Source organism: Podarcis cretensis (genome assembly GCF_951804945.1).
Source record: "Podarcis cretensis genome assembly, chromosome: 7".
Classification (NCBI taxonomy): Eukaryota; Metazoa; Chordata; class Lepidosauria; order Squamata; family Lacertidae; genus Podarcis; species Podarcis cretensis.
Window position 1 is genome coordinate 38,338,992 of NC_137176.1, and position 19,572 is coordinate 38,358,563.

Genomic DNA, 19,572 nt, shown 5'->3' on the forward strand with positions numbered 1-19,572 from the left:
AGAGGTTACTTAAATCCTGATTGAAGGTTTAAGCTGGATTTTAAAGTGGTTATGTTCCCATTATGTAAAAGAGGTTATATAATAGTGTAGATACATTTTATTATATAAATGTAATAAAAATCATGTTTGAACTTTGCTGTGTTGTTGTTGTTTAGTCATTTATTCATGTCCGACTTTTCGTGACCCCATGGACCAGAGCACACCAGGCACTCCTGTCTTCTACTGCCTCCCGCAGTTTGGTCAAACTCATGCTGGTAGCTTCGAGAACACTATCCAACCATCTCGTCCTCTGTTGTCCCCTTCTCCTTGTGCCCTCCATCTTTTCCAACATCAGGGTCTTTTCCAGGGAGTCCCTGATGTTGGGAACTTTGCTGTAGTAGGGCTTTATTGTGGCATTATCTGAGGTAGGCATATCAACAGGAATCCCAGGCATGCAATAGGTTGCTATCCAGGATAGTGGAGAATGAGTTGTACATTGGAAGCCGAATGGAATCTGTTCTGGAAGTCTGTTCGACTTCCAAAACATTCGAAAACCAAACAGGAAGCTCCTGCAGCCAATCAGAAGCCACAGAAGCCCCGTCAGATGTCCAGGTTCCCAAAGAACATTCACAAACCGGAACAATCAGTTCTGGGTTTGCAGCATTCGGGAGCCAAAACGTATGAGTTTCAGGGTGTTCGACAATCAAGGTATGACTGTACTGAAATGTGTTGCCAGAGTAGCGTGAATCAGCAGGGGTTGAGGGTATAGCCTCAGGGGAGGATCTCTTGCTTGGTGTCAAAACAGTCCAGGTATCCCATCAACCCTGAGGCCTGTAAATGTATTGTGATCTGATCCCTCTGATGGTATTTTCTCTGCCTCTTCTCGGGTTGGTGGACTTTTTCTTTACGTAGCCAGATTTTCCTCACGGCTCTCCTTTTCAGAAGAAAGCTCCTAAACATTAATCACACTAATTAATGCTATCAGTCCTTGTTAATTGTTTTGCCTGCCTGTGTCAAATAGCTAAGTGCTTGTGTCCAGACTTGATACTGTGGGGCTTGAAAAGAGATGCCTCTCGCTTAATGTAGGGTCAGGACTGAGCAATCATTCCAGACACTGTGTGATATATATTGAATAAATTGTTTTGCTGGTTTAACACATGAAATATTCAGTAGGAAGATGAACTGTAAAAACAACATGGGTGTGGGAATTCACAATGAGATGCCAGACAGGTCTGATAAGTAACTTGCAGTTCTAAAGCAGTAGGGGTGGTTACATGCACATTCATACTGAATTGCTTGGGATTCCATAGCATAATTACTTTTTTCCCTGCAAATAGAGACACACACAGATACAAACAGCCTTAAGGCACAATAATGATTTGTGTGAGAACTCCTATTAATTGAAGTCAAAACATTCCAATCAGTCATACAATCAAGCCACAGCAAAACTCAAATTTAATCTTCTTAAGTAGTTAAGAAATATTTTCATGTAGCACCTTATATTCTACTGCTTCATTGGTATGGAATAATAATAGTAAAAACAACAAAGCTTTGATGAAAACACACAATTCATTTCTGGTTGTAAATGAAAGAGCAGAAATCCTAATGGAAGCTATTGCTAAGTTAATTGTACTGGCCACAGCTGAGCATGTTGTTTTAGAAAGCAGTGTGGGCACCTTGCGGTATGAACAACAACATCAAAAACCCTGCAGGGAAATAATGCAATGCCTGGATATCCTGCCGTTTCACTGCATCCTTGTCTGCCCTGAAGGGAATTCTCATTTTCAAGTGATTCCATTTTACTTGTGGGGAGTTTGTGCCAATCTAATCATGGATGAATAACAGGCTTGAAACCTTAATATACAGTGACCATTCATCCATAAAACTGAAAATGTTAAAAGGCACCCTCTGAAACAACTGCGCTCAAGAATTCAAATACCTCAGTGTCCAAATGTAAGTGATGCCAGGAGCACATCTAATAAGGCTGATAAAATGTAGTTTGACGCTTTTAAATAGATGAAGCAGTTGCGAGACAACACACAGATTGGCTCAGTGGATAACAGTTCTCTGTGGAAATTGTCTGTGCACAGGCTCTGAGCATTATCATAACAGCCACCCCCAAGTTATAAATAAGCACTGGATGAAGAACAAGGGGCTTTAAATGAAATACTGGCTGGTTCTTTGGGGAGATTTATGCCAAGGTTGCCCAAGGCATTTTTGCACCTTGTGTGAAATACTTAAAAGATGATAAAGAAAATTAGACTTGTAACAAGGTATTGTATCCCCACTAGAGCAGTGCATAAGTGGCCTCTAAATTTTTTTCCACCATATTTGTGGGCAGAGAAGTTAGGGGACTGAATTTCTTTGCTGGAGAGTGAGAATTTTCTCCACAGGTTCCAAGGATGGAGGCTTACCACTTGCACAGTCTTCTGCTTTAATCCCTCCCCCCCCCAATGTTGGCAGCCCAAACACTGTTTTCCATCCTCCAGAATGTCCCAGACCTTCCTGGGCATTGGGTGTGGGAGGGTGAGTAATGGTGGCCTCCACAAAAAAAGTTTGAGAGTATTAAAGGAGAAAACACCTGCAAAGTGGCCTCCTTTTTCTAGGAAAATCTTTTTATCCAGGCTCATGTACAGGCTATCTTCTGTGGTGGTCCCACTGTCTTTCTGTTGCCTCAGTCAATTTGAATGTGCTATGGCTGTGGGCATGGACTACTCAAGCACTCTTAGCCCACCTTCATAACCTCAAATTTAGTAAGGTCTGAGAATGGGGCCATAGCTCAGTGGAAGATAATCTGCTTTGCTTGCAGAAGGTCCCAGGTTCAATGCCTTCCATCTCCAGGTAAGGTTGAGAGAGAGACTTGCCTGAAGCCCTGGGGAGTAGCTGCCAATCAAACATGGGCAATGGTCTGACTTAGTATAAGGCAGCTTTCTATGTTCCTGTGTATCCATGCAGAGCAAACAGCACACCTAGCTCAACTGCAAAAGTGATGGCACCCAGGGAAAAGCAGACCAGCCAACCAGATTATTTTCGTTTTCAGATTAGCATCACAAGAGCTGCAGGGGAATCAGCTCTCGATGTGGAGCTCCTGCACCTTTAGCTAACCTATATGGCTTGAATCCAAGGTATAAATATTCCAGTGCTTCTGCTTTAATGGACTCTGTATAACCATGTCAAATAAGGGCTGGTGCTTCTATGGAAACCATGGCTTGTAGCAGGATGGAAGACAAGAGAGTGCGAGATGAAATGGCTCTCAGATCGTTTGGGCCACATTTCTTGACATTCTAACTGAACAGACACTTCAGGTTTCAGAGAAATCATGTAGATTTTCCTTTTCCTTTATTCCTCTGTCATATGCAGTGCCCATTATTATGGCTTGACGCTAGGTCTTTCTGCAGCTATAATGAAAAGGCATGAATGTGACAAATCTGCAGGAATAGGCATGCTGTTAAATGAAAAGAAACAGTTTCTTCTCACACTGACTTTGATTAGAGGCTCTGGATTATTGATGCTCCTGATCAGATGGAGACAAAAGTCTTTTATAGTTGAATGATGAAGCCTCCTCCTCTTACATTCAAATGAAGATATTTCAAGATGTCTCATTGCTGAAGCTACATCTCTGCAAAGAAGGGGAAATGTTCCTTTTAATTACAAATGGTAGCTGGGATCCAAAGAGGTATTTCAGCTTAAGAGTGGTGCACTGGAAAGAGTGACATTTCCCCCCCTATGAGCAACTGATTGTGGTGCCTGTAACAGGACTAAGAAAAAGAAAATCTCCCAATTTCAATGCCACGCCCACCGTTTTTAGGCTACAAAACTGATCAGTCATTTTGGTGACTGGAGGGGACAAAAAGGAAGTGAAGGTGGCAGCAACAGCAGTTCCAGAAGTCTGGAATGCTGATGACCACTGATTTCTCTATCCTCTACAGAGGTCCTTTGTAGCCCTCACTGTACAAGTGGCTTCGTCAGCATGTGGAGTCATTCTGCAGCTAAGGAGAGGGAACACAATGTTGGGGTGTGTGTGGCGTGTGTAATTTCATCCATTAACCGGTAGGGCTGTCTGGAGTAAAGGGCTGCCATCACCAGGGCATACCAAGAAAGAATGGAAGAAAGGAGGTTTGCTGGGGAAAGGGTTTAAATCTTTCTGGGGGAACAATACCCATATGGGTAGATATGTCTTTGTCAGGGAGGGAAATGGATGAGCACTAGTGGACTGGGAAACAAGCAGGGCAGGTTTGAGCCCCACCAAGGGGAAATGATAGGAATAATGACAGCTCGTGTGTGGCCAGGGATAATCACATATCGAAGCACATAGCAAAGGCAGATTTAGGGCAGCGTGATTGGTTCCTCTGCACTGGGTGCTGAGCCTAGGGGGTGTCACAGGGCATCACTGCTATGACAGAGTAAATTCAGCAGAATGGAAGGTGAGAAGTGGGGGGGAGCACACACCGAATTTTAGCCCCTTACAGAGCACAGCTGAAATTTGAAAGACCAAAGTCTACCCCCTGCACTTAGCATTACCGTATTTTTCACTCCATAGGGCACACCTGACCATTGGGCGCACCTAGTTTTCAGAGGGGGAAATCAAGGAAAAAAATATGATTCCTCCCCCAGCTCTGGGAGCAGTGGACAGGCTGCGCGCAGCCTGCGCGCTTCTCCCAGACCTTCTCCCTGCTTTTGCGGGAGGTGGGGGAATTCCCCCATCTCTCCCCAAAACCCCCAAGAGCAGTGCACTCTTTAAAGGGTGCACGGTTCCTACGTGCTTTTCGACCAGGAGGGAGAAGGGACTGACACAGCCAGTCAGTCCCTTCTCCCTCCTCAGGGAAAAGCCTCAAAACCAGGTCAGGGAGCAGCGCAAAGGTGGTGCGCCGCCTTCCTGCTGCCCCCGGAGCTTGTGGGGCTGGCGGTGGGGGGAAGATCCCTTGGAGCGCAGCGGGACATCTGGTTCCTTTTGTTAGGATATTTCCATTCCACCTTAAAAGGGAGCAGGCTTTGTGAGTCACAGAGTCTGCGTATTTCCTGTTCACAGGAAGTTTATGTTTGTGTCTTTGCTTTCGTTTCTCTCTCTGTGTCTGAGACACTGGAGCAGGCAGTCATGTTTTCTTTGTTCTGACCAACGCTGAATAAAGTTGTAAATAATGCTCTCCTGCGTGCATCTTTCGTTGTGCGAATTCTACTGATAGAGTGTGCACCAGCTCTGGAATGTGGCAAGCTATTTCTGGAGCTCGTGTTGCTAATTGAATGATACTGCGTGTCTACGGGAGATTGATGGATCATCCGGAATCAATGTGGGGTCTTGATGGCTGATGTCTCCCTGGCAGTATCCCAACACCTTTCGCTGACCCAAAGCCTTTGGAGCGCAGCACGAGTTCCCGCTGCACTCCAAAGACTTGAGGCTTCCGGGACAGCCTTTGTAGCCTCCGGAGGCCAGCGGAGTGAAGGCACCCCACTGCCCTGTGGAGGCTTTGCGCAGCCATCCCCAAGCTATAACAGCGAGATGGGGCGCTCCGCAGCGCTCCGTCTCCCTGTTCTGGCTTTGGGCAGAGCCGCACAGCCTGCATTTGCTCTATAGTACGCACACACATTTCCCCTTAATTTTTGGAGGTGAAAAAGTGCATCCTATAGAGTGAAAAATACGGTATGTAGCCAATCACATCACACCCAGCCATAGCATAAGGAGCCTGATCCACAACTTATGAAGACCTTGTCTTCTTGCACCAGCCAGAGCAAGAGGTGTGGAGGGTCAATGCGTTCCTCTTTTTTGTCTTTTTTTTTGTTGGTACATCACACCAATGAAAATTGCCAAAATGTATAGATTAAGCTCCAGTGTAAAGAGAAGGAAAGCACTTTCTATCATCTGATGGAATTATAAAATAGATTCAGCAGATCTGGACTCTGCTGGTTAGTATCCTAAAGCTCTCAACTGGTATCAACGAAGCACTGCTAATTTAGGCGTTGTCTTTTCAAGCCAGGATTGAAAAGATGGTCTTACAATGTACACAAGCATGAACATCAGCTCACAGCAATGGAGTGAAGAAAAAGTGTGTGGGCAAGGTTGACTTCAAGCAAAAGATTATTTATATTTACTTATTTGTCATTGTTTATATCTTTCCTTCTCTCCCTCCCAAAAAGGAGCACAGGGTGCCTAACAAAATAAAACTACACGTTAATCATAAACCTATTTAAAACTTTATCATCAATATAAATAGTGACGGATAATACCTGCTGAACACCAACCATACCCCAGATACACAAACAAGCTCAAATCCAGCTTGATTTCAGATTAAAACTCCGAATCACCAAAACAATTTACAGTGAATTTATTTAACTCATTTTTCCTGTGTGGTTTTTTTTTCTTCAGCCAGTGCCTAGAGGGTCACTCTGTGTTTTACAAAGCTCTTATTGTCTCTCAAAAGAAACAACCAATTCTGCCAAGTTGTACTTGCTTGCTTGTGCAAGCAAAGGTTTCAGAAAGCAATCTCCGGGATCTATATATAAGGGAAGGCTTAACAGATAATGAGTGATGTCTTCATTAAAATACATATACTCTTAGGTTTAGGGTTGCATTATCTGGTTTCCATCTTAAGTTGAACGCTTGACTGCTGCTTCAATGGATTGTGGGCAAGGGGGTTAGGGGATCCTGTCTACTTACTGATCATTTGTTCTGTTTTTTTTTTAAATGGGGAGGCAGATGATGTTACATTAAACCATGGGCAGGCAAACTAAGGCCCGGGGGCTGGATCCGGCCCAATCACCTTCTAAATCTGGCCCAGGGGTGGTCCAGAAATCATCGTGTTTTTACATGAGCAGAATGTCCTTTTATTTAAAATGCATCTCTGGGTTATTTGTGGGGCCTAGGAATTCATCCCCCCCAATATAGTCTGGCCCCCCACAAGGTCTGAGGGACAGTGGACCCCTTGCTGAAAAAGTTTGCTGACCCCTGCATTAAACGGTAGTTACCCCACCATTTCTAGTACATTTTCTGATCACTTTCCTTATGACAAATAGTCCAGTTTTTTCGGTTTTTTAAACTAGCTGCACAAGAAAACCAAATCTGTTGCACTTGCACAACCATTATGCGATTGAACTCCACTCAAAATAGTATAGTTCGATGCATCTGAATTTCCAGATTTTAGGTCACCCTGGAAATAGTTCAGGTGCAGTGGTTCCTCGGGTTACAAACGCTTCAGGTTACAGACTCTGCTAACCTGGAAGTAGTACCTTGGGTTAAGAACTTTACCTCAGGATGAGAACAGAAATTGCGTGGCGGCAGCGGGAGGCCCCATTAGCTAAAGTGGTACCTCAGGTTAAGAATGGTTTCAGGTTAAGAACAGACTGCCGGAACAAATTAAATTCTTAACCAGAGGTACCACTGTATTATGCTTCAGAGGCAAGTAGTATAAGGCTTTGAGGTTCGATGTACCAGGGAAGAACACTTTAAGTGGTGATTCCAGTGTTTTCATTATTGGCTAGTGGGCAGAGTCAACAGGATCATATTCTTTAAGATTCTATGAAAGCACCCTAAGGTATGTCTAATGCAAGAGCTAGCAAGAAGAAGTGGTTAAGAGTGTTGGACTAGGATTGGGAAGGCATAGACTCAAATCCCTACATTAGTTTCCCAGCAAAGCTTACCTGGAGACCTTGGGCTAGTTATCTTTACTTCCAACCCAGCTCGTAGGATTGTTGCAGGAATAAAATTGAGGAAAACCATGCACACTGCTTTGTGGTCTTTGGAAGAAAGGCAGGATAGAAATGTAATACATTCTCACTTGTGCCTTTCAAAATCCACCTTGTAAAACTTACTTAGTGCAACTGAGCAATAACATCCCTCCCCATGGCAATGGCACCTTTTTCTTAGTAGGTGGAACAGTTCTTGCCATGTTGATATTATAGTTAGGTTTGCCTCTCTTTTTGTTCTCTGAAATAAAATAGAAAGGAGAAAAGTTTTGAAGCGCTGTGGTGGGAACTTATCAATATTGATGCTGTGTTCTTTGAAGATCTATAGTGCTAGTAGGACTGGGGAAAATATTCCTATTGAACCTTGATCTTGCTCAGAGTGAACCCTCTGCTCAGGTTCAATTTATCATGTGGAGGTGCATGGACTTTCCCCCTCGCCCTATCATGTGATCTCCATCAGCTCACTATAATCTGAGCTAGTCTTTGTTTCTTCTCAATTACTGCTTTCTTGATTTCCACAGTCATTTTTCCTTAGCTACTCCGTATATTATTTGACTGCATAAGTAGCAGGTGGTATTGCAGATGCAGTATTTTTCTGTCCAGAAGTTTTCAAATGCCTTTGCTTTCCCCTGTTATATTACAAAGGACTGGTGTTGGGGGTCAGCACCTGCCTATGTCCCAGCAGAGGGGCCTGCACCTGTATTCCCACTCCTTACCATCCTCACCACTGCCACCTGCTTGCTCACTCTCCCCTTTCCTCTGGTCCAGAAGAGGTAAGAAGGTGAATGACACCAGCAGTTGGAAAAGCAGCAGCTGCTACCACCTAACTGCTCACAGAGTCCTTTTTACCTGGCGAAAGCTCAAAGTGGTGGGTGTGAGGAAGGCTCCCAGTGACAGGCAGCTGACACTGAAAGAGGGGAATGCCTGATCGGGACTTGCTTAGGGGCCCCTGAAAGTGGGCTGGAGCTGACACTGAGACTTCATTAAAATGTTTATGCCCACAAGAATTGCCCTGCTGAATTAGAGAGAGAGCCAACTGGTCCACGATTTTATTTCCAAAGGTACCCAATCAGATGTCTCTGGAAACTTATAAGCAGGGCATGAAAGGAATAGTTTCCCTTTATATCTGCCTCCAGCATGTTCCGTTCACTTTATTACTCTACTTCTTATTTGAAGACCTGCAATGAGAAATGTCCATCCTTCCTTCTGAACCTCTAAAAGGGAACAAGTTGACTTTCCCTATCTAACTTTTGTGAAGTCAAGAGATGGACTCCACCTGGGAACAAAGTACAGTATTTTAATGATAACCCTGCTATACCATCACATTCCTTTAAAAAGAAATTTTGCATGCTCAGGCATATTTTATGGGAGACAGAAAGGATTAAAGAACTTGAGTAGGAATTTGGTCAAGTATCACAAAGGAAGACCTATATTCTTTCATAAGGTCAGTGAAATCTCACCTTCCCCTGCTGGAATTAACCATTATGCTACTCTACCTTTTTTGCCTGGAAACAGGTTGTTCATCCACAACAGTGAACATAGGAAGAATGATCACTGGGAGGAGTGCAGTGAGAAGAAATGCCATGGTGCATCTGCAGCAGCACAACTGGATGCTTTCATCTGCCTCAGCTACAACAAAACATGTCTCCCCTGTATTGGTCGCTACAGCAGACACTGTAACTCTCCAGTGCTTTGACTTCACTTCCAAAGGCGCACCCTCCCCAATGTCTCCTGAAACAGACGGATTCCAACAACAACAGGTACATCCAGTATTCAAAAGTTTCCCAGTCTGAGCCTTGTTTGGTTAACTTGGGCTGTAATCCTATACACGGTTACCTGGGATTAAGTGCTGCTAAAATCTGGGGCAGGGGGAGCTGTATAGGATTGCATTACTGGTTATAAGAAATGTAAATCTGACTCTGTAATGGTAGGAGGTCCACAGAAGTAAGTAGTTTCATCCACATTTAGGTGGGAAATAAATCACAGTGTTGTACTAGATAAAATTTTGGAAGTGGACCAAATTCCTACTCTGCCATGAGGCTCATTTGGTGACCTTGGACCAGTCCCTGTTTCACACTAACTCATCACTATCAACCTCTCGGATCTGTTGTGAGAATACAGTAGGATAATCTTCCTGGAAATCCTTACAAACGTTAGCCCAGGATACAAATGTAGTTATGCTTTCATTTCCTTTTTCAATGTCCTTCTGCTGAGCTTCACAGTGGCTTTTAAACATCAGGGGTTTAATAAAACATGGTCTGAGTATTCATCAGTGTTAACCCTAACCTCCTCTACCTGCCAATGTGACATAGGTGGTCAACCAATCCTAGGGATTTCTGATAATTGAGATGTGCATGCTAATACCCAAGCCATCCCAGATTTCTTTAAAAATGTGTTTGGGAGAAAGAAGAGACTCACTGGAATATCATGAATTGGGCTCCAATGAAATTCACATGTTAGCCTCTGTTTTATCATTAGAATGAACGCTAGAGACACTGTGTCCTTGATAGCTTTAGTTTGGTGTTCTGACATTAACTCTAACCAAGGTCCTTATTTAACCAGCAGAGAGAATGACACACGAAAAAACGCATGAAATCAAAGCTGCACTGAATTTAAGAACAAATGTCACCTACACAGGAAGAGCGCACTCAAGATAATTGGACTAAATACAGCTGATTTTTATTTGTTTCTAAGCTGTGCAAGGCTTTCTTTTTATTTTTATGGGGAAACCATGCAGTAATTGTCCTTTTGCAACTGTAGCCATGACTCACAACAGTGTCTGAGTCATAATGTATTATAGTATCATTGCATCTTATTCACACTTTTAAAAGATTATCATTCAGCACTGGTGTTATTATTTTCTAAAGGGTTTGAATGAGCAGTTTACTAATCTTTAAAAAAGATATCCCTAAATGTCATGACAGCAAGCAAGTTCACTGGTTAAAACACTTGTGATAAGGAAGGAGTAGGCTGGAATTCAGTGTGGGCTACTTATTTCCTGCTCTGTAAACCTATTAGACTCCACAATGTAACATTGATTATTTTAAGTTATTACAGTGGTACCTCTGGTTACAAACTTAATTTGTTCTGGAGGTCTGTTTTTAACCTGAAACCGTTCTTAACCTGAGGTACCACTTTAGCTAATGGGGCCTCCCACTGCTGCTGTGCGATTTCTGTTCTCATCCTGAGGTAAAGTTCTTAACCTGAGGTACTACTTCCGGGTTAGCGGAGTCTGTAACCCGAAGCGTTTGTAACCCAAAGTGTTTGTAACCCGAGGTACAACTGTATTATTATTATTATTATTATTATTATTATTATTATTATTATTTTGTTTGTTGTTACAATCATCTGAAGATCACAGGGAAATTTACAATATAAAAATACAAAGAATACTTCTCCACAGTTTAAAAGGCCATAGATTGTTTAATAAGCCAAAGGCCCAGAAGAAGAGGAATGTTTTGCCCGTTACTTAAAGATATGTAGTGAATGCATCAGGTGAGATTCCCTGAGGAGAGCAACAAGTGGGGAGCCACCACAGCAAAGGCCTGTTCTCATGTTTCTGTCCTCAGGAACTCTTGTGGATGAAGCACATGAATTATTATTATTATTATTATTATTATTATTATTATTATTAATTTATTATTTCTTTTTTAAAATAATATTTATTAATTTTAAACCTTACAAAAGAAAGAAGAAAGAGAAAAAAAAGCAAAAGCAAAAGAAAGAAAAAACAATACATTACAATATACACAACACAACATTAACACATTAAACTAAACAAAACAGAACAAAAACAGTTTAAAAAATACATCATACCATTTCAATGTCTTATCCTTCATTCCCTTGTTTCCTCGACCTCCTCTCACCTCCTTTTTCGTATTCCAATTCTATTAATTGTTTCAGCAATTCCTTTCCATCTTTCTCTATTTTCTGTCTTATAATTATCTTGACTTATTTTAACCTTATTTTCCATTAATACTATAATACTTATTTATGCTTAACTCCTTATGACATTTCTACTAAAGCCATATAATTTCATTCCAACATTTTTCTGACACTCATTAATTTTACAATATTTCTATAAATAAACTTTAAACTTTTTCCAATCTTCTTCCACTGTCTCTTCTCCCTGGTCTCGGATTCTGCCAGTCATTTCCGTCAATTCCATATAGTCCATCAACCTGATCATCTTCTGTCCGAGGCTCTTAACTCTTTTCCAAGTCCCTTCTGCATGTCTTCTTCATATTTATACATGCACTTTACTTTGTCTTGATCTTGTTCTTAATTTCCTTCCTTTGATGCTGAAGAGTAGATCTCGGGGAAGCTCCGACCTAGCAATGTTTTTATTCCTTCTCGACAGGTCAGCCAAATCTCCGTAGTTAAAACTAAAATCCAAAAGATATTTCAGGACGTGTTTCAAAATTCCTCCAAATCTGAAGGTCCCCACAACTCCAATCTACTCCTGACCAAGGTCCAGGTCCCAAAGGTCAGTAAATCCCTGCATGAGGGGATCTATCGAACTTTCCTTCTCCAGTCCAAGCAGGGCTCCAATCCTCAAAATCTGACTTTCTCTGAATTCACTCATAGAAGGCAACAACTTATAATCATCAAATTGCCTCTGTAAAACTGGGGCTCTCTCCCTCTCCCCTTGTATTACTTTAGGTTTAGCAACAACAACTTTCTCCCTCACGTTCTCCACAGTTTGCCATATCAAAATAGATTCCTGTGTCGATTCCTGAATAGTTTCTGTATAGATATTCACTTTTTGTCCAAGATTAGTCACTTTTTGACCCAAATTGTCAATTTTAATAGTCATCACGTCCATCTTCTTGTGGAGCTGTTCCAACGAATCACTTATCTTACAAAATGCAGTCACTAAGGCTTCTTCTGTCGACATTCTTAAACAATCCAAGGTCAATCCCTGGTTCTCACAATTTTTTATCTTGCAGCTGGAAATCCACCCAGATCAACTCCTATAACAGCTTCAAAGGCTCCCTCTAGAGGGAAACAATTTCTATTTGTATCAATCCTTTTAGGCACAGTTCAAGCAATAAAATTTGTTTCAATTTTCACTTACTTTTACTCCTTTTTAAACGCAGAAGGAGACAATGGAAACAATGTATTTCTCTTATTTAATTAGCTGTCAACAACAATGAACTTTCCCAAAACGTTGGTCTTACTAGCAGCCCGTTTCCAGGTTCAGAGCGGTGGTAATTTGACTTTCTCCCCTCTCTCCTGCAGGCTTACGCGATCCAAATTTCCCCCCTCTTCTCCTGCTTCCAAGGGGGTTTTAATGATTTTAGCTGATGGAAGTTTAATCCTTTACAGAGGACTTTCCAAGACTTTAGCTTACAAGCTCTTTGCTTCAATCTATTTACAAAAGGGGAAGGCGGACTTCCTGTTTAGAGCCTCCCCGTTTCGGTGCCAAATTAAGACGTTTAAGAATCCAATTTTCCGTTCTACTCACGGGTAGTTGTTTAGAATCAAATTGTCCACAGGAAAAAGTCAGCGCTCTCCGGCAACAGCAATGCGGCTTCACTCTGTGAAAAAAGCAATCAATTCAAAGCACCGCGCTGCTTACCCCACCTCGCTCCGGATCCCGAAACTGGGTCTCCCCGCGAGTAGGGGAGGCGCAAACGGTGCCAGCTGAATCCCACGTTCACAGGCTTCTCCCGTCTGTGATTTTAGTGGGTCTCCGCCTTCGCCGTGGCGGCCAGACCCTAATTTCCATGGAGCGAATTCCTCCCGATCAGAAGAATTCGCCATTGCCGGAGGCGCCAACCCGGAAGTAATAATTTAATAATAATAATAATAATAATAATAATAATAATAATAATAATATATTATTTCTACCCTGCCCATCTGGCTGGGTTTCCCCATCCACTCTGGGCGGCTTTCAACAGAACTTTAAAAACAGAATAAAACTTCAAACATTAAAACTTGCCTAAACAGGGCTGCCTTCAGATGTCTTCTAAAAGTCGGATAGTTGTTTATTTCCTTGACATCAGATGGGAGGGCATTCCACAGGGCAGGTTCCACTACCGAGAAGGCCCTCTGCCTGGTTCCCTGTAACCTCACTTCTTGCAGTGAGGGAACCACCAGAAGGCCCTCGGTTCTGGACCTCAGTGAAAGGGCCTCTGATGATGAAAAGTGTGGGAGTCATAAAGCCAAGGCAGAGGCTTTTAAATACTGCAGGGTGCCCCCTGACATTCCTCTGGGCAATGATTACCTTATATGGTAAAGGGGTAATAAAAACTTGACCGGATGAGGTAACATGAGATTGGCAAACGGCCATGCAGCTGGACAGAACAAAGGATAATAAAAAGTTACCGAGAGGAGAAGAAGTCGGAATGAGCTGCTCTCTCATATTATGGAAATATTGATGGCTTTCTGCGTCTTTGTTTTACCCTAAAGAAGTGCCACTTGTGATGGCTGGCTCCAACAAGTGGTGCCCTCTCTGAGGCTCAATTAAAAGACGAGGAGGCTCAATTAAAAGAAGAGGAAAACTTAAAAGAAAAGAGGCAGGCTAAAGGAAGCAGTGTGAGACTGACTTCAAACTTCAAAGAGAACCGAGAGAAGCAACTTAAAGGAAACAGTCTGAGGCAGACTAAGAGGATTTTAAAAGACACTGTGAGAGGACTTTCGATCCAAGCAGTGGATATCATCAGCTCACCACGTCCGGCAAGGATTTCAAAGTGCTTATACATCTTTAAAAAAAAAAAGATCCCTGGTGAGTTTGATCCCTTTTTTATATTGATTTTAGAAACATGGGCACCTCTTTGACTACTCCGCAACAGAAATTTTTAAGAGACTTAAAATTTCTCCTCTCCTCCAACAAATTGGAAGTTCCTGATGGTGATTTGATACAGCTCATTCTGGCCATCAATGAGCATTGCCCCTGGCTTGCTGCAAATGGGACTTGGGAACTAAAACAATGGGATAAGATTGGAGCACATTTTCATGGACATCCCAGCATAGGTGTTCGAATTTTAAATGCTTGGTGTAAAATTCGTTATGCTATGGGCTCTTTATCACCAAAAAATATCTCCATGGCTTCATTGCCAACACAACCTTCAGCTTCTTTAATTCAGCCTGCTGTTCTGCCATGTGTTCCAGCACTTGTTTTGCCAGCAGCCCCAGACCCCAAACCTCCAGATTACAGTGCCTCACCAGAGGACCCAATCCTGCAAAAATACAGTGGTCTGGCTGGAAATGACCCTGCTCTTTCAGCAGCAGAACAAGCTACCCCCTTTCAATGTGCAGTACTTGCCTGCTCCTTATCACAGGATACCATGGCATTCCCTGTTATTGTGCCCCCTGCTGGTGCTCCAGCAGGAACTCAAGCCCAGCACCAACCTTTTGACTTTAAAATCTTGAAAGAACTGCAATTGTCAGTTAGGACAAATGGACTGCAAGCTCCATTTACACAAGCTCTTTTGGAAGCCACGTTAGCCCAGCTTTTGGTTCCAGATGACATCAAGCTTTTGGCACGTACAGTGTTACCCCCATCAGCAGGTGTATTGTTTGCCAATGAATGGGAAATCGCCTGTCGTGCTTATGCTCCTGCTTTACTGCAACAAGCAAGAGGAAATAATCCTAATCTTACCCTCGCAGATGTGATGGATGCTATGATGGGGCGTGGGCCCTTTGCTCAGGCTTCAGTGCAAGCCACACTGCTGCAGATCTTATTGAGGGATACCGCTCTTGCTGCTCAACAAGCAATGAGAAAAATCCCGGAACCCACCAGTATTCAGTCTAGGTGGGGTTCAATCAGACAAGAACCTAGAGAATCATATTCTTCCTTTATGGACAGGCTGATTACAGCAGTGAGTAGACAAATTGAAAATCCTGAAGCCAAACAAATAATTATCAAACAATTGGCCTTTGAAAATGCAAATGAGGATTGTAAGGTTGCGTTAAGACCGATAATACACAATCCTGCCACAGACATAGCAGCCATGCTTCGCATTTGTCAGTCTGTAGGTACAGCAGCTCATCTGTTAGCAGCAGCGCAAAATAAAAACCAGCCTGTAGCCACCGATACAACGTTTCCAGCGTGGCAAACCAAGATCACTGATACCTCAGTGTGGGTAGGACAGTGGCCTCCACCAAAAGAAAAATCCGCAGCAATGGCACCATCTCGTTTCTGAACAGCTCATTTCTGAACAATTGACTTTCGGCCACATTGAACCATCTTCATCCCACTGGCCCCAGCAGACAGGAATGGTTTGCTTTTACATTGCCAGTATATAACAATTTGCAGCCCACCCAGCGATATCAGTGGGTTGTCCTGCCTCACAGCATGCGGAACTCCCCTACACTTTGTCAGCATTTTGTGGATGAAGCATCAAAACCTTTCCGCATGCGCCACCTAGAGGTGCTGCACACGAACTGCATCTGGCAGTGTTTGCCTTCCTCACCATTTGCCTTGCCATCCTTTCCTGCACCGTTATACAAGGAAGAGGAGCAGACGACACAGTCCAGTTGAAACCACCATATTTCACCTTATCAGCTGGCAAGCCACAGTCGTCGGAATCCTACTTTGGCTGGCAGCATCCACGGCTCAGCCACTCTTGAACTATAAGAACTGTGTTGTTGAATAAGACTTTTAGGGGAGAAAATTATCATAAAGTATGGAGGGATAATATTTTTGTGCAAGATATGATTAAGTTTACCAGTTTATTGCATGCTTCTAAATGTTGGGTGTGTATGCCTGCCCCCATTTGTTTCAAATTAAAGAGGGGAAAGAATCATGGGGCATAAATCCAAACTGTCAATATACATTGAAATTCACTTTTAATAGCTCTTGTTCTCTTACAGGAACGTACAGTGACCATTCTCAGTGCTGTAGGAGTGACACAAGTGCATGGCTATAAACTGGAAAGGAAGCCTACCATGCAGCTTGGAATCAGAATTCTTATATTCTTGGCTTCCAGATGGAAGTTGGCTTCGACATTTATTGATTTTAGTGATCATTATAGTAGTTATTTGTGTTATTTTGTGTTGCTGTATTCAATGTATTCCTTCTTTAATCTCTATATGTACTGCATAGTTGTCCAGTCCGCGGCCCGCTTCCGGTTTCACAAGAGTCGCTTATCGCACTCGATATAATCGTATTGGAACGGACATTTATGACTCTGATTAATAAAATAAAGAAAGAGGGCATGTGGGAGTCATAAAGCCAAGGCAGAGGCTTTTAAATACTGCAGGGTGCCCCCTGACATTCCTCTGGGCAATGATTACCTTATATGGTAAAGGGGTAATAAAAACTTGACCGGATGAGGTAACATGAGATTGGCAAACGGCCATGCGGCTGGACAGAACAAAGGATAATAAAAAGTTACCGGAGAGGAGAAGAAGTCGGAATGAGCTGCTCTCTCATATTATGGAAATATTGATAGCTTTCTGCGTCTTTATTTTACCCTAAAGAAGTGCCACTTGTGACGGCTGGCTCCAACAGAAAAGTTGTAGCCACATTTTATTTATCAATGCAACAGCTTTACCGGTATATTCACCTGAATTCCCCCCCCCCCAACATAATCTTGCCTCTTGCACCATTGCTATTTTCTAATTTTCAGAATGTTTGTGATACAGTTTTGGACATTACCAGATTCTCCACTGTTTAACATGGTGGTGGTGAATAAGGTCTACTTTCTCACTGTGGGAATAGCTTTCAAGTCTTTCCTTTCACCTGCTTTTCATATCTGTACCCACTGTATTCTATAGTGAATATAATGGCATACAGCAATTACTGTTTAGGTGGAATATATTTCTTGGATATTGCAGTGGTTATGTAAGGTAGTGTACCGTCTCTTCATAGTATGTGTCTTCTGAAATATCAAAGAAAAGAGCACGGTTGAAGTTTGATCATGAAATGACAATTAAGATGCACTAATAGCATGCACCTGCAAGCAACAGCTTGATCAAACTGACAAATCAAGATCTATCAGAATAATGCAAAGGGTGTCCAGTTGTGTGACTTTGAAATAGGAGGAGAGGACACTGGAACCCATCTGGAAAGCTCCCTATTGGGTATTTTTTTAAAAAAAAGAAAGAAAGAGAAATTGTGTTAACAATGCACAGCAAACTTTCAGAGGAGGAACAGGAATGTAACAATAGAGAAATGAACTGGTGCAGAACAAACAACGTAGATAACAGACTGATGTCTCCCCAAAGGGAAAGGGAAAGAGGATTAATACATAGTTTAAACATCTTTTTGGTGCCCTGGATTGCATAGCATTTAGAAATTATGTATTAGTAGAATATGTAAAAGCAGAACACAGAGGCTGCTCATGGAGGCTGTGAGAACAGAATGGTAGACTAGATGGGCCTTTGGCTTGATCCAGCAAGACTATTCTTTTCTTCTTAAATAAATAATAAATAATTTTATTATTTATACCCCACCCATCTGGCTGGGTTTCCCATCAACTTGCAGATCAGAATCTATGCTTAGCACTTGTCTTCAGTCCATTCTCAGGGGTTGAGGTATGGTGTCATTCTTTCTTTAAAAAAAATCCACATTTTTCTGTTTAAGCCATATGTAATACCTATCTCCTCATATTATGCAGAAATCCACTGAGCCCCCTCTCCCTTACATGAGAGGCAGAGCATCTAGGCCAGACATAGGCAGACTCAGCCCTCCAGATGTTCTGAGACTACAATTCCCATCACCCCTGTTGGCTAGGGATGATGGGAGTTGTAGTCCCAAAACTGCTGGAGGGCCGAGTTTGCCTATGCCTGATCTAGGCAAAGCATGCTGCTTTAAAAATAGCAAGAATAATGGGGGAGACATTAACTAATTTGTTTTCCAGATTAATTTATGTGAACATTGAGCTGCCATAAGGGTTTCCCAGTGTGAAATTTGCACATCTTCTAACAAAACAGCAGTGTCCTGAGGACTGACAAAGAGTTCTCATCTTTATTTCTGTCTATCATACTTTCTAGTTCTCCATCAAGAACTTCAGAGTGGCCTACATGGGTAGTCTCCTGCAAAAAGAGTTACACTAGGATATATTATCTTGCCAATAACAACCTAGTTGATGAGCTAGATTTCCTTGGGCCAAGTCCAACATACCACAATACTGTTTGTGGGCAGATCCTGGCTTAAAATGAAATTTGGAGTACATATATTTGACTACAAGTGGTGTGCGTGTGCTGGTGTTTTAGATGACGCAACTGAAATAATATATAGTCTCCAGACTGCTCCACAGTTAATACTCTTCACCACTTCTCCATGATTTATATAGTCTTGGGTAGACAGGGACAGTTACATCTTAGAACTTACATCAGAATTGCACCTGTGGGTCGATCAAATGGCTAATATTTACTTGAACTTCACAGCGGGATTTCTTTTTTGTTTCCATTTTGGAATTGCAGAAAACTGGGAACCATGCAAAGTTATATTGTTCAGAAAGCCCTTGCATATGATTGCTTCTGCAGCGGCATTATTTTAGGCCAACTCATTTTATTCTTTTTTTTTTTAAAAAAAAGTTCTCAGCATGGAACCCATTATGTCATGTGCTCAATCTCTTTTTAAAAGAGTCCACTACATCATGGCCTCAAAATATTGGTCTTCTTTCTGTTTTAATGTCAGTAGAGATCCACCCTGTGTCTAAAGATAATTTTAAATATAAGGAGTAAAGGTAAAGGGACCCCTGACCATTAGGTCCAGTCATGGCCGACTCTGGGGTTGCGGTGCTCATCTACGTAGATTTAACAACTCCATTTGGACATTCTGTTTTCAAGGAGGACGAGCATGTTAGGAGTGTCGTAGAAAGGCTGAGTGGGTTCTCAAGAGTGCCATTGGATATGCTGGGTGTAGCATCTTAGCTGGTTGTTGCAACTCTGGCACTACAATTGGTGCTGCCTCCTGCCAGTGAAGAGCCACTCCCTTCAGGGAAGGCACAGGGCCCAATA

The 19,572-nt window shown here is 42.4% G+C and overlaps 2 long non-coding RNA genes across 2 annotated transcripts in view; one reads left to right on the plus strand and one right to left on the minus strand.

Moving 5' to 3' along the window:
• Positions 1–599: 599 nt before the first annotated feature.
• The window catches only part of LOC307219666, a 29,154-nt gene continuing 10,181 nt past the window's right edge, over positions 600–19,572 (plus strand). The window contains exon 1 of the long non-coding RNA XR_013840501.1: positions 600–687. This is a non-coding gene — a long non-coding RNA (uncharacterized lncRNA). The remainder of the gene's footprint in view (positions 688–19,572) is intronic.
• On the minus strand, positions 14,443–16,191 carry LOC307219898. Its single transcript, XR_013840651.1, has 2 exons — positions 15,229–16,191; positions 14,443–14,994 (listed from the first exon to the last, which is right to left on the minus strand). It is a non-coding gene; the product is annotated as an uncharacterized lncRNA (long non-coding RNA).